Below are 16,288 nucleotides of genomic sequence, written 5' to 3'. Positions count from 1 at the left end.
GTGCTCAAGGTTATTTCCCTTTAAAAACGTATGCAGACACTGACACTATTTCTTGCAGACAACTCTGTCCCTCTTTTATCAAGACGTACTGCAGGGTTGCCAGCAGCCTCTAGTACTCTGTGTCAGCAGGGGGATCTCCTTCTGCCCATTGGCAAAGTGTACCCCGGTCAGTGTCCTCAGCATCCAACTCTTCAATCAGGCAGCAGTTTCAACCAGCTTCCAGGACGCCCTCTCATGCTGTTGAATGGCTGCCACTGTTTCTGTCTTTCTCCCAGTTGCAGCGGTCAACTTACAGCTTCAGTTTCTCTCCCTCTTTCCTTCCTCTCCTCAGCCCAGGAACATAATAACAGCACTCCTCCTCCTCTCCTCCACAGTGCTGCTGGGAGTTAGTCAAAAAACAAAACTGTAGCACAGGCTATGTCTTTTGGAAACTATATCTCCCACAGTCCTCCATATTTCTCCACAGAGTCTCTAGCAGTCCACATCCTCAGATCTCCCCCACTTGTGGTTGAAGGGCAGTTTAGCACTGGCTGCTCTATGTTCTGCAACAGAACGCTCCTCCTGTGACTGTGCCTGTGTAGGGTTCATTACAAAAGCAAGATGCAGACACACGGCACCCATCGATAAAGAAAGTCCTGAAGCAAGAAAAAATGGCCCACATGACAAGGGGTACAGAAGAAGCAGGACAGGATGGGGTTAATGCAGGCAGAGAGGGGAGAGTACCTACCTGGATTGGTTTGTTCATGAGGAGTAGGAGGGCTGCAGGGGTTATACAGGGTGGGATCTGTGAAGGCAGCAAGCAAACTGAGCCAATGGACATGGAAGAAGCTTCCCACCCACCTTCCCTGATTCGGATCTCTTTTCATGTTGGTTATAATGTTTTGGCAGTTGGGGTCTTTGGAGGCATTCAGATTTTTAATAGTTCAATTTAGGGTCTAAGGTATGGAGTCCTCTGTGGCATCCCAGTTAACCCACGTTGAAAAGCAGAAGTATCTGCAAAGAGGTGGATTGTCCCCGAGCTGGTGTAGTAGGGCTGGGGAGCTTTTATTAGTCATGCAAATACAAAATAGATGTTGTTACATTGAGCCTCCTAAGACCGGCAACCTTCATGTAATTTATTACTACTGTTTCTGTTTCAAGGAATGTTAAAGTTTTAGGTTTTGTTAATAAATGGCCATCACGGCCAAATTTTCTCCATATTGGTGTTGTTTTGTAATTTGGTTAAAAGGAGCTTAATCTGTAATTAGTGTTACCTTTTGTTAAGAGGTGGGGAACATCTGGTGTACCCTATTCATGCATGCAACTTGCAAGTCTCAACCTTTGACCATGCCTGATCATTAAAGCCCTCACTGACTTCCATGGGACCATGTCTTGTACCTGATAGTAGACTGAAATAAGGAGGCCTCACTTGTTATCTTAGACCTAAGCACCTCTGAAAGGGGAACAGACTGTGCTAAGGGACAGGAGGAACACGAGTGCCAGTAGATAGTGACAGAACCTTAGACTGAAGATGCCAACCCAGAAGATACAGCAGAACATCAGGCCTGGAGCGTCAGTTGAGGGAACAACAGCATGACGAGTGGGACCAACAGAGGTTAAAGGGGATCATAAAGCAAATGATTCCGGACGGCTGTTCTTCCAAAAAGAGGATTTTTGGAAGTGCAGCCATCCTGAATCATTTACTTTAGCACCCGACTAGTGTGTGGGGGATTAACTGGAGACTCGATAACCTGGAGCAGCTTTCTATGTTTCATTGAGGTTAAAAGGGAACTCTGGTTGAGCCACAGATTCAGGACAGCGGAGCCCACGAGTGATCCCAGAAAGCAAGTAACAGGTTCCCCATAAACGTTTACTGTACAAAATACAGTCCGTTGGCATGGACCATAGGGTGAGTACATGGGTTGAAAACTGGCTACAAGGGCGAGTTCAGAGGGTGGTGATTAGGGATGAGCCGAACACCCCCCGGTTCGGTTCGCACCAGAACCTGCGAACGGACCGAAAGTTCGCACGAACGTTAGAACCCCATTGACGTCTATGGGACTCGAACGTTCGAAATCAAAAGTGCTCATTTTAAAGGCTAATTTGCATGGTATTGTCCTAAAAAGGGTTTGGGGACCCGGGTCCTACCCCAGGGGACATGTAATAATGCAAAAAAAACTTTTAAAAACGGCCGTTTTTTCGGGAGCAGTGATTTTAATGATGCTTAAAGTAAAAAAAAAAAAAAGTGAAATATTCCTTTAAATATCGTACCTGAGGGGTGTCTATAGTATGCCTGTAAAGTGACGCGTGTTTCCCGTGTTTAGAACAGTCCCTGCACCAAATGTCATTTTTAAAGGAAAAAATCTCATTTAAAACTGCTTGCGGGTTTAATGTAATGTCGGGTCCTGGCAATATGGATGAAAATCAGTGAGACAAACGGCATGGGTACCCCCCAGTCCATTACCAGGCCCTTTGGGTCTTGTATGGATATTAAGGGGAACCCCGCACCCAAATTAAAATAAGGAAAGGTGTGGGGCCACCAGGCCCTATATACTCTGAACAGCAGTATACAGGCAGTGCAAACAAGACAGGGACTGTAGGTTTGTTGTTAAGTAGAATCTGTTTGTCATTTTGAACGGGTACATTTTTAACGTACATGCATAAAAAATTGTGTAGCGCTAAGACAACACACTGTCTTAAAACCAGTAAGTTGAAAAGGCCTAAACATGAATAGTAATAAACACAAATAAATGTATCATATATAATAAAAATAGGCAAACAGTGAATTACTCCCCAAAAGTGAAGTAAGGAACACCTTCACCAAAATGCAACAAAAAAAAGAATGATAATGAAAAATATTATTTTAAAGTCAATTAAAAAGTCTCATTAATGTAATGAATCCTCATATCACACCACTGTGTCTTGTCAAAACATGCAGTGCCCTTGGATGTTCAAGATGGGAGCTTACCGGAGGGTTTGAACCCAAAGCAGCATATGCTGTGAGGGTCAAACCAGCTTGTATTGCACCCTGGCAATGGTGGGAAAATCTCAGCAGTCTGATGATATGGACGAAGCTGATCCAAAAAAACGTATCTTCTCCACCGATATTAATAGATCTCACCCAAAAGGTTCATAAGGGTAAAGAAAGGGGGGACTACATAGTGTGATACCGTAGACACCGTAATTTATTAAAAATCAAAGAAATACACTTACATGAAGAAGTAGATAAAAAAGCGCTTGTGTATAAAAGGGCGGTAGTGGAGAGGACTCCACTACCGCCCTTTTATACACAAGCGCTTTTTTATCTACTTCTTCATGTAAGTGTATTTCTTTGATTTTTAATAAATTACGGTGTCTACGGTATCACACTATGTAGTCCCCCCTTTCTTTACCCTTATGAACCTTTTGGGTGAGATCTATTAATATCGGTGGAGAAGATACGTTTTTTTGGATCAGCTTCGTCCATATCATCAGACTGCTGAGATTTTCCCACCATTGCCAGGGTGCAATACAAGCTGGTTTGACCCTCACAGCATATGCTGCTTTGGGTTCAAACCCTCCGGTAAGCTCCCATCTTGAACATCCAAGGGCACTGCATGTTTTGACAAGACACAGTGGTGTGATATGAGGATTCATTACATTAATGAGACTTTTTAATTGACTTTAAAATAATATTTTTCATTATCATTCTTTTTTTTGTTGCATTTTGGTGAAGGTGTTCCTTACTTCACTTTTGGGGAGTAATTCACTGTTTGCCTATTTTTATTATATATGATACATTTATTTGTGTTTATTACTATTCATGTTTAGGCCTTTTCAACTTACTGGTTTTAAGACAGTGTGTTGTCTTAGCGCTACACAATTTTTTATGCATGTATTCATCTGTCTGGCAACAATTCTAGTTGTGGTGTGAGCGGCTTATATGGTTGTACAATAATATTCATGGAAATTTAGAGTAAGCGCAAATTTAATATTGGTTATATTTTAGTCTACATTTTTAACGTGTTTAGCTCCAGCCAAAAAATCTTTTTTAAGCTTTTTGGAAAACATAGGGAAGGGTTATCACCCCTGTGACATTTGTTTTGCTGTCTTTCCTCCTCTTCAGAAGATTTCACCTCACTTTTTGTCCCAATGGATTGGAAAGCATCAGTGGAAAGGAGAAATGTTTTTCCCATATTAACTCTTACAGGAGAGAATTTCCCTTCCTGCACATGTGGAGCTTTGGGGTGTGATGCAGTCAATGTGCTGCCCTTAGGCTGGCCCCTGGAGGGCATCCTGCCTCGTTGGTGATGTGCCTCCTCCTCCTCCTCCTCCTCTCTCCTATCAGGCACCCATGTTGAGTCAGTGACCTCATCATCCCCTCCCTCCTCATCACTGGAGCAAACCTGGCAGTATGCTGCAGCAGGGGGAGCATGACTGCCAGATTGCTGTCCTTCTTGGGCACCCCCTCTGTCCGTGCTCGTGTTACTGCCTTCATCGAGCTCAGTATCATCATCAGAGCCTTCCAAACGCTGGGCATGCTCCTGGAGCATGTACCCAACACTGTGGTCAAACAGTTCGAGGGACTCCTCAGAGGACATGGTGGGGCTAGGGAAGGAGTCACTTATGACATTGAGCCGAGGGAAGAGGCCGCTGCTTTGCCAGACAAAGTACCCTGGGCATGGGTGAGAGAGGATGAGGAGGATGAGGACGGCTTGGTCATCCACTCGACCAAGTCTTCCGCATGTTGCGGCTCAACATGGCCAGCTGCCGAAAAAAAGGCCAAGCGTGTCCCATGGCCACGTGCTGATGAGGATGCACCGTCTCCACGACCAGCACTAGACACAGAGCCTGCTTGCCCTCTCTTATTGGCTTGTGACTGTCTGCCTCTCCTTCTTGGCCTTCCAGACATACTAATGGCCTGTAGCTGCACTAAGCTGGGATATATATATATATATATATGTACTGATACTGCAGCTAGCAAAATCAACTGCCTGCCTGTAGTATGAGAACACCACCAACCTTCTACAGGTAGCTTTAGCTGAACACTGTGAGGTGGACGCACCCCACTAACTTGTAGGTTTAGCAGAACACTGTGAGCAGGACGCACTGCACTAACTGTAAATAGTCTAGCTGCCTGACTGTGGTACTAATAGGATCAAAAGAACACCAGCAATTTTCTTCAGGTAGCTGTATTTACTGTAACAAGACAAGCCTGCCTGTCAGTAAGAAGATAACAGAAACGGATCTAGCTGAACACTGTGAGCAGGACGCACCCCACTAGCTTGTAGGTTTAGCTGAACACTGTGAGCAGGACGCACTGCACTAACTGTAAATAGTCTAGCTGCCTGACTGTGGTACTAATAGGATCAAAAGAACACCAGTAATTTTCTTTAAAATACTGTAACAAGACAAGCCTGCCTGTCAGTAGGAATATAACAGGAACAGATCTAGCTGAACACTGTGAGCAGGACACACTGCACTAAATGTAAATAGTCTAGAAGATAACAGGAACGGATCTAGCTAAACTGAATACAGTGTATATATATATATATATATATATATATATATATGCAACACCTGGGATGCATATATATACACAATACACTTTAAGTGCAGCTAACTGACTGACTGTCCTGCCTAATCTATCTAACTCAAATGAAATGACACTGTCTCTCTCTCTCTCTCTCTAAGCACACCGGAACACACTGCACAGGGCCGCCATGCAGGCGGCCTTATATAGTGTGGGGCGTGTACTAAATCACCTGAGCCATAATTGGCCAAAGCCTCCTTGGCTTTGGCCAATTATGGCTCTCTGTTAAGGCGGCGCTGTGATTGGCCAAGCATGCGGGTCATAGTGCATGCTTGGCCAATCATCAGCAAGCAATGCACTGCGATGCCGCAGTGAATTATGGACCGTGACGCGCCACACGAATTTGGCGCGAACGGCCCATATCGTTCGCAATTCGGCGAACGATCGAACAGCCGATGTTCGAGTCAAACATGGGTTCGACTCGAACACGAAGCTCATCCCTAGTGGTGATAAATGGGGAGTACTCGGAATGGTCAGGGGTGGGTAGTGGGGTCCCCCAGGGTTCTGTGCTGGGACCAATCCTATTTAATTTGTTCATAAACGACCTGGAGGATGGGATAAACAGTTCAATCTCTGTATTTGCAGACGATGCTAAACTAAGCAGGGCAATAACTTCTCCGCAGGATGTGGAAACCTTGCAAAAAAATCTGAACAAATTAATGGGGTGGGCAACTACATGGCAAATGAGGTTCAATGTAGAAAAATGTAAAATAATGCATTTGGGTGGCAAAAATATGAATGCAATCTATACACTGGGGGGAGAACCTCTGGGGGAATCTAGGATGGAAAAGGACCTGGGGGTCCTAGTAGATGATAGGCTCAGCAATGGCATGCAATGCCAAGCTGCTGCTAACAAAGCAAACAGAATATTGGCATTAAAAGGGGGATCAACGCCAGAGATAAAACGATAATTCTCCCGCACTACAAGACTCTGGTGGCATCTAGAGTATGCTGTCCAGTTCTGGGCACCAGTCCTCAGGAAGGATGTACTGGAAATGGAGCGAGTACAAAGAAGGGCAATAAAGGGTCTGGAGGATCTTAGTTATGAGGAAAGGTTGTGAGCACTGAACTTATTCTCTCTGGAGAAGAGACGCTTGAGAGGGGATATGATTTCAATATACAAATACTGTACTGGTGACCCTACAATAGAAATAAAACTTTTTCGCAAAAGAGAGTTTAACAAGACTCATGGCCACTCATTAAAATTAGAAGGAAAGAGGTTTAACCTTAAACTACGTAGAGGGTTCTTTACTGTAAGAGCGGCAAGGATGTGGAATTCCCTTCCACAGACGGTGGTCTCAGAGGGGAGCATCGATAGTTTTGAGAAACTATTAGATAAGCACCTGAATGACCACAACATACAGGGATATACAATGTAATACTGACACATAATCACACACATAGGTTGGACTTGATGGACTTGTGTCTTTTTTCAATCTCACCTACTATGTAACTATAGGTGGGAGAATCTGTCCACAGGACAACTATTAGTCGTGTTCTCCACAAATCTGCCCTTTATGGAAGAGTGACAAGAAGAAAGACATTGGTGAAAGAAAGTCATAAGAAGTCCTGTTTGTAGTTTGTGAGAAGCCATGTGGGGGACACAGCAAACATGTGGAAGAAGGTGCTCATGTCAGATGAGACCAAAATTGAACTTTTTGGCCTAAAAACAAAACGCTATGTGTGGCAGAAAACTAACACTGCACATCACCCTGAACACACCATCCACACCGTGAAACATGGTGGTGGCAGCATCATGTTGTGGGGATGATTTTCTTCAGCAGGGACAGGGAAGCTGGTCAGAGTTGATGGGAAGATGGATGGAGCCAAATACAGGGCAATCTTAGAAGAAAACCTGTTAGAGTCTGCAAAAGACTTGAGACTGGGGAGGAGGTTCACCTTCCAGCAGGACAACGACCCTAAACATACAGCCAGAGCTACAATGGAATGGTTTAGATAAAGCATATTCATGTGTTAGAATGGCCCAGTCACAGTCCAGACCTAAATCCAGTTGAGAATCTGTGGCAAGACTTGAAAATTGCTTTTCACAGACACTCTCCATCCAATCTGACAGAGCTTGAGCTATTTTGCAAGGAAGAATGGGCAAAAACGTCCCTCTCTAGATGTGCAAAGCTGGTAGAGACATCCCCAAAAAGACTTGCAGCTGTAATTGCATTGAAAGGAGGTTCTACAAAATATTGACTATTGAATACAAATGCCCCCCACACTTTTCACATACTTATTTGTAATCATTTATTATTTTCCTTCCACTTCACAATTATGTGCCACTTTGTGTTGGTCTATCACATAAAATCCCAATAAAATACATTTACGTTTTTGGTTGTAACATGACAACATGTGGAAAATTTCAAGAGGTATGAATACTTTTTTAAGGCTCCGTATATACACCCTGCAAGGCCTTATCATAAGCTTACCTGTAGGTAAAAAACACAAAGCGGACTTTACTCCCACTTTAGAGAGAGTTTGTTATGCTATTCTGATGCGTTCTTCTTTTGTACTTTGATGTTTTGATCTATGGGTTCCTTGTTGCTTCGATTCATTTTAGGCAATCTAGATCCAGTCTTTGGTTCATATTTTGGGTGATGTAATATGTATGCAGTTCTAGCAAAAGTGAGTTACCTAATAGATAATTAGCAGCCACAGAATAATTGTCATCCTGTCAGATGTTGCCCCCCCAGGGATGTTAATTACTATCTGTCCATTGCATAAATACCTCCCGTGTTCCCTTCTGATCTCACACTGCAGGATTTCCAGCGATATCACATGGTAAGTCATTTCTTCACTATATGGGGACTTAATTCTGTATGACAGAGACGGTCTTTTATTTGGGGACCCACTAGACAAAGACAGAGAACTGCTCTCCTCTAGAAAAATAAAGACAAAGGGTATTCACCAGTGAGGTCATCCTCTGTTCTGTCCTTCTCCTCCATGTCCATCCGCCAAGGGTTTAACATGTACACTGTGTACAGGCAAAACTTTTTATTTTATTTTTAGATGGAGTGTGGAAGGCTTAGACTCTTTGACAGTTTTTTTTTTTTCACTGAAATAAAAACTATAAAATGTGTTAAGCCTATAAAGAAACCACCCATCCATCCCACTACTTGCATCACCAATCCTCGTTCTCCAAAAGAGCCAAACTTGCTGAATACTTTATTGGGAGTGTCGGATGCCCGGTTCCCCTCTGCTCTCCATGGTTCCCCAGGTCACCATAGGACACGATGTTGAAGCAGGGGCTACCAGACCAAACCATAGCGTCCAGGGGAGGGAACGGGCATCCAGCAATCTTGGCTCTGAGAAGCTTTTTTGCTGTCCCTACTGGGGAGATTCACCCTCTCTATTTGCCCTTGCGAGAACAGAAAGTGAGGGGAGATCTGAAATTTTAGAGTTGTCATCAGAATAGAGATAAAGAGGGACCACCCAAAGGGGGAACCTGTCTTGGCAACAGTAGAGGAGAGTTCTCTCCCTTTGTTCCCTTTGTGTCTCCAAGAGAAGAAGTAGAGGGAGATTTCCCCAAAGGATACACAGAGAGCAAAAAATAACCTGGTAGGAGTTGCAACCCTTGGAGAGATATCCGTGCTTAAATCCAATATATTTATATACTGTATTTATACAGATTTAACCCTTTACACACTGATGTACATCCTTCCATACATCTAGGAAACTTTTTCATAAAAACAGGGATTTTTGGCTCACATATATTGCAATAAAGTACATGTTCATGCTGGTGAACTGCATTAAAGTGATCCCTTTCCACCCAACTGCGTCAAAGTGATCTCTCTCTGGCCAGCTGCTTCAAAGTGATCCCTCTCTAGTCAACTGAGTCAAAGTGATTCATCTCTGGTCAACTTTGCCAAAGTGATCCCTCTCTAGTCAATTGCATCAAAGTGATCCCTCTCTAGTCAATTGCATCAAAGTGATCCCTCTCTGGCCAACTGAGTCAAAGTGACCCCTATCTGGTCAATTGTATGAAAGTGATCCCTCTCTGGCCAATTGCATCAAAGTGATCCCTCTCTGGCCAACTGAGTCAAAGTGATTCATCTCTGGTCAACTTTGCCAAAGTGATCCCTCTCTAGTCAATTGCATCAAAGTGATCCCTCTCTGGCCAACTGAGTCAAAGTGATTCATCTCTGGTCAACTTTGCCAAAGTGATCCCTCTCTAGTCAATTGCATCAAAGTGATCCCTCTCTGGCCAACTGAGTCAAAGTGACCCCTATCTGGTCAATTGTATGAAAGTGATCCCTCTCTGGCCAATTGAGTCAAAGTGATCCCTCTCTGGCCAATTGAGTCAAAGTGATCCCTCTCTGGCCAACTGAGTCAAAGTGACCCCTCTCTGGCCAACTGAGTCAAAGTGATCCCTCTCTGGCCAATTGAGTCAAAGTGATCCCTCGCTGGCCAACTGAGTCAAAGTGATCCATCTCTGGTCAACTGCTCCAAAGTGATCACTCTCAGGTCAACTCAGTCAAAGTGATCCCTCTCTTGTCAACTGTACCAAAGTGATCCCTCTCTGGTCAACTGCACCAAAGTGATCCCTCTCTGGCCAACTGTGTCAAAGTGATCCATCTCTGGCCAACTGTGTCAAAGTGATCCATCTCTGGTCAACTGTGTCAAAGTGATCCCTCTCTGGCCAACTGTGTCAAAGTGATCCATCTCTGGTCAACTGTGTCAATGTGATCCATCTCTGGTCAACTGTGTCAAAGTGATCCATCTCTGGTCAACTGAGTCAAAGTGATCCATCTCTGGTCAACTTTGTCAAAGTGATCTCTCTCTAGTCAATTGCATCAAAGTGATCCCTCTCTGGCCAACTGAGTCAAAGTGACCCCTCGCTGGCCAACTGAGTCAAAGTGATCCATCTCTAGTCAATTGTATGAAGGTGATCCCTCTCTGGCCAATTGAGTCAAAGTGACCCCTCTCTGGTCAATTGTATGAAAGTGATCCCTCTCTGGCCAATTAAGTCAAAGTGATCCCTCGCTGGTCAACTGAGTCAAAGTGATCCATCTCTAGTCAATTGTATGAAGGTGATCCCTCTCTGGCCAATTGAGTCAAAGTGACCCCTCTCTGGTCAATTGTATGAAAGTGATCCCTCTCTGGCCAATTGAGTCAAAGCGATCCCTCTCTGGCCAACTGAGTCAAAGTGATCCATCTCTAGTCAATTGTATGAAAGTGATCCCTCTCTGGCCAATTCAGTCAAAGCAATCCCTCTCTGGCCAACTGAGTCAAAGTGATCCATCTCTGGTCAATTGTAAGAAAGTGATCCCTCTCTGGCCAACTGAGTCAAAGTGATTCCGCTCTGGGCAGCTGCATCAACTGCATCAAAGTGACCCCTGTCTGGTCAACTGCATCAAAGTGATCCATCTTTGGTCAACTGAGTCAATGTGATCCCTTTCTGGCCAACTGCATCAAAGTGATCCCTCTCTGGTCAACTGCACCAAAGTGATCCCTCTCTGGGCAGCTGCATCAACTGCATCAAAGTGACCCCTGTCTGGTTAATTGCATTAAAGTGATGCCTCTCTGGGCAGCTGAGTCAATGTGATCCATTTCTGGCCAACTGAATCAAAGTGATCCCTCTCTGGCCAACTGAGTCAAAGTGATCCATCTCTGGTCAACTGTATCAAAATGATCCCTCTCTAGTCAATTTCATCAAAATGATCCCTCTCTGGCCAACTGAGTCAAAGTGATCCCTCTCTGGCCAACTGAGTCAAAGTGATCCCTCTCTGGCCAACTGAGTCAAAGTGATCCCTCTCGGGTCACTACATCAAAGTGATTCCTCTCTGACCAACTGTGTCAAAATGACTCCTCTTTGTCCAACTGTATCAATATTCACCCTTCTCTGGCCACTCCCAACTCTTCTGTGCAAAATCCCAAATGCACAATTGCTTAACTGCTTGCTGGCCGTCTCACGTAGGAGTACGGTGGCAAAGCAGCTCTCATGCACCGAATCACATACCTAATACATGATCCGGCACTTCAAGGTAGGGGGCACGCTGTCTGCGCTGTGATTAGACACAGCACAAGCCGATCAGCAGGTGCCGGCCAATGGATGTCCACTGGCACCCGCTATAGGCAAGGAGAAAGACAGAACAGAGCTCTGCCTATGTAAACAAGGCAGAGCTCTGTCCTGTTAACGGGAATGTGCTGGATTTTGTTTCCTTGCAAAGCACATCCCTTAGTAAAAACAGCTCACAGTACACACATAAACACTGGTTAGGCACACAGTTAACCCATTGATTGCTCCTGCTATTAACTCCTTCCCAGCCAGTGTCATAAGTACAGTGACAGTGCATATTTATAGCACTGAGGACTGTATTAGTGTCACTGGTTCCCACGAAGGGTCGGTTAGTGTCAGAATGTCCACCGCAATATCGCAGTCCCGCTATAAGCTGCTGATTGCACCCATTACTAGTATTAAAAATAAAAATTCCTGTATATATCCCATAGTTTGTAGACGCTATAACTGTAAACCAATTAATATATGCTTATTGGAATTTTTTTCCCCAAAAATATGTAGCAGAATGCATATTGACCTACTGTAAATTTATGAAGAAATTAGATTTTTACAATTCTTTTATTGGATGTGTTTTATAGCAGAAAGTAGGGACTATTGTTTGTTTTTCAAAGTGTTGGTCTTTATTCATTTATAGAAAACGTAGAGATCAAATGCCACTGAGTAAAGCTCTATTTGTGGGAAAAAATAACTTGGTTTGTGTACAGCGTTGCATGACCGCGCAATTACCAGTGCCAACGCAGTGCAAAAAAGAAAAAAAAATGGCCTGGTCATGAAGGGGGGGGGGGTAAATCTTCCGGAGGATAAGTGGTTAGAGTATACTTTAACAGACATATACAACCAAAGTGAGACAGACAGACACAGTTGGGCTAGATCTATAGACTCCAGTCTGGTCGCTGGCCTGCACTATGCAACGGAGGAGGCTCAAATCTAAATATCTTCCATATATATTGTACATATAACATGTTGGCTGCCTTTTGCATAAAAACAGGTGTTCTTGATTTACATACTGTATTTTACAATATACGTTTGAACTGGCAACTGCATCAAAGTCTGACAAGACCAGAGTCTGTAGGTCCCCCCAACTGTGTCTGACTGCTCCATATTGGCACTATATGTCTAATTAAAGTTTGCTATGAGCAAGTAAGCATTGGGTATTAGGCACAGTGGAGTAGAGACTGGCCACAGAGGTATCACTTTAACGCAGTACGCAGTGGAGGGATCACCTTAATGAAGTTAACCAGAGAGGGATCACTTTGACAAAGTTGACCAGAGATGGATCACTTTGACACAGTTGGCCAGAGATGGATCACTTTGACTCAGTTGACCAGAAAGGGATCACTTTGATGCAGTTGGCCAGAGATGGATCACTTTGACTCAGTTGACCAGAAAGGGATCACTTTGATGCAGTTGGCCAGAGATGGATCACTTTGACTCAGTTGACCAGAAAGGGATCACTTTGATGCAGTTGGCCAGAGATGGATCACTTTGACTCAGTTGACCAGAAAGGGATCACTTTGACACAGTTGGCCAGAGATGGATCACTTTGATGCAGTTGACCAGAAAGGGATCACTTTGATGCAGTTGACCAGAAAGGGATCACTTTGATGCAGTTGGCCAACTTGAACACATTTAGCAATATATTTGAACCGTTTTTATGCAACTGTTTACTAGAAATTTGTAAGGGTGTATAGAGTACATTCAAAATGTCATGAGTTGTAACCTTTCTTTACTCTTTATGAAACTAAAAAATCAGTTTGGGGTATACATACACAAAGCCTACATGTTTACATACATGTAAGTGGAAATGTACACTCACAGACAGTATAAAATGATGCTTACCTGGAAGCAGGAAAGAATTAGCTGCCGTAATCCATAAATAGGTCATTTTTTTTATATTTCACACTGGACAATCTGCATCCTTTATGACCATCTGATGAAGTCAGGAGTAATTTAATTGTCTTTAAATTAGTTTTAAACATTTATGGTGGGGAGCTTACTTTTTTTTAGCAAATATCAAAACTCATGGCTCACAATACAAAAAATGTGAGCTATTGACGTTTTTCCTGAGATTTGTGATGCACAGACCCCTGAGACACTGCGTAATCTCACATTTATATATTGCAGCTAGATACATGGTAGTACAGCTTGGACAACAGCATCCAGTTCTATTTTGTGAATCTAGAAATGCACCCACCTCTTTTTTTAAACAATCTAATGAGCTGGTCAGAACTAGTTCTTGAGGGAGTCTATTCCACATTTTCACAGCTCTTACTGTGAAGAAGCCTTTCAGTTACACAATTTGTAATGTCAGCTAAAATCTGTTCTACCACTGACCCCCTACATTACAACAAGACACAGTGGTGGTGGGGTGGGTGTGGGCTGGAGGAACCAAGGAGCATGACAGAAGAAACAGGTTTCCAACCCACCCAGAAGTGTTTTAGATGTAAAGAATCTTCGGGGTGGCCATAGCTCTTCAGCAATTCTCCTGTATTGTATCTTAAGTCACCTATCACCCCTTTAGCTTGTCTACAGTCACTGATCATCTACTCTATTATGGCTGATGTCTCCGACAGGCTTCTGTTATTTATTGAAAATTATGTGTTGCCCTTTGAAGCTGTCACAGGCCACAGTTGAGGTCCTCTACACCTTGTGAGTTGAGAGCCACTGCACTATGCATATCATGGATTAAGGTCCATTGCTTCAACAGATGAGAGGTAGACTACATTACCAAAAGTATTGGGACGCCTGCCTTTACACCCACATGAACTTTAATGACATCCCAGTCTTAGTCCGTAAGGTTCATTGTCAAGGTTGGCCCACTCTTTGCAGCTATAACAGCTTCAACTCTTCTGGGAAGGTTGTCCACAAGCTTTAGGAGTGTGTCTATGGGAATGTTTGACCATTCTTCCAGAAGAGCATTTGTTAGGTCAGGTACTTATGTGGATGAGAAAGCCTGGCTTGCAGTCTCTGCTCTAATTCATCCCAAAGATGTTCTATCAAGTTGAAATCAGGATTCTGTGCAGGCCAGTCAAGTTCCTCCACCCCAAACTCGCTCATCCATGTCTTTATGGACCTTGCTTTGTGCACTGGTGCGCAGTCATTTTGGAACAGGAAGGGGCCATCCCCAAACTGTTCCCACAAAGTTGGGAGCATGAAACTGTCCAAAATGTCTTGGTATGCTGACACCTGAAGAGTTCCCTTTAGTGGAACCAAGCCCAACCCTGGAAAAACAACCCCACACCATCACCCCCCCCCCCCCCCATCAAATGATTTGGAAGCAAAGCACAGAGTCCTGACCCTAACCCAATGGAACACCTTTGGGATGAATTAGAGCGGAGACTGTGAGCCAAGCCTTCTCGTTCACATCAGTGCCTGACCTCACAAATGCACTTCTGGAAGAATGGTCAAACATTCCAAGAGACACACTCCTAAACCTTGTGGACGGCCTTCCCAGAAAAGTTGAAGCTGTTATAGCTGCAAAGGGTGGGACAACTTAATATTGAACAGGCAGGCGTCCCAGTACTTTTGGTGATGTAGTGTATCATTACAAATGACATAATATACATATATTTGTTAACAATATAAGCAAAGGGTATAAACAACGTTGATACCAATTGCCATAATGAAAAATCTGTTACTATCCCTGAAAACTTCCATGCCTGGGGAAGAAACTACAATTCCCAGCATAAGAATATCCATTGTTTAGGGCAAGTTTCCCTCCCCTTTGTTCCCCCTCTTCTGCGGCCCTCCTTGTGGGCTGTTTGTAGTGGAGCATATATGGTTTTATTCCAGCGATTGGCATCTTGTTCAATTAATATGGGGTGTGGGTACTGAGCCGAAGCTGGAGAGTCTAAAAGACTATATAGCCTTCTAGTGCTTACTTTCTTTTTTTCTTTTTCTTTTTCTTTTCAGAAATTCTGTTACAATTATAGTTGTTGGATGTGTAAAGAGGAGCACCTGGTCCAAAAGTTAATCTGACTTAATGGACTTTTTGAAACATTTAATGCCCAAAAGCATCAGACACATCCAAAGCGTTTTGGGGGAAAAAGCGTCCTCCTTCTTCAGGGCTTGAGCAGTTGATGGCTGCCTTTGGTACCATTAGGAGACACTAGTCTTCATCAAGCCTTAACGCAGGTCCCTTAATGTATTCTGTTGTGATTTTATTACCAACTTATTAGCAACTGCTCAATCCCTAAAGAAATGGGAGTTTTTTTGCCCCCGAAACGCATTGTGGTATCTGACGCTCTTAACTATTAAGTGTTTCAAAAAGCCCTTCAAGTGAGATGAACTTTTCACCAGGTGCTCGTCTGTACACATCTGGCGAGCGCTTCCTTTGTCACCATCAAGAGGTAGCAGCCTAGGAACAGGTTCTACCCACACTATACTTCAGTCATGGATTTACTTCTTGGAAGAAAAAAATAATTTTATCGAAGATCTATCAGCACCGATTTTTTACTTCTATCGGCCCAGCAATATCACACACACATCAGGCATTAAACCCTTGGCGCCGGCTCCCGCCGGCCCTTTAAGGGCTTTGGCATTCTGGGAGGCGGAACAGAGCTTGTAATTATGTGACCAACGTGATTGGCTGCCACAGCGGTCACATGACCGGAAAACTCTGGATTGTAAGAAGAGATCGGGAGCTTTTCGTGAGCCAGCGGCCACTGTGCCAGGAAAGCGCAGGGCGCACGCTCTCGGCATGGCTCCATTGG

Source organism: Aquarana catesbeiana, linkage group LG02 (assembly GCF_042186555.1).
Source record: "Aquarana catesbeiana isolate 2022-GZ linkage group LG02, ASM4218655v1, whole genome shotgun sequence".
NCBI classification, from domain to species: domain Eukaryota; kingdom Metazoa; phylum Chordata; class Amphibia; order Anura; family Ranidae; genus Aquarana; species Aquarana catesbeiana.
The sequence above is the reverse complement of the archived record's forward strand: the minus strand, read 5'-3'. Positions refer to the sequence as shown.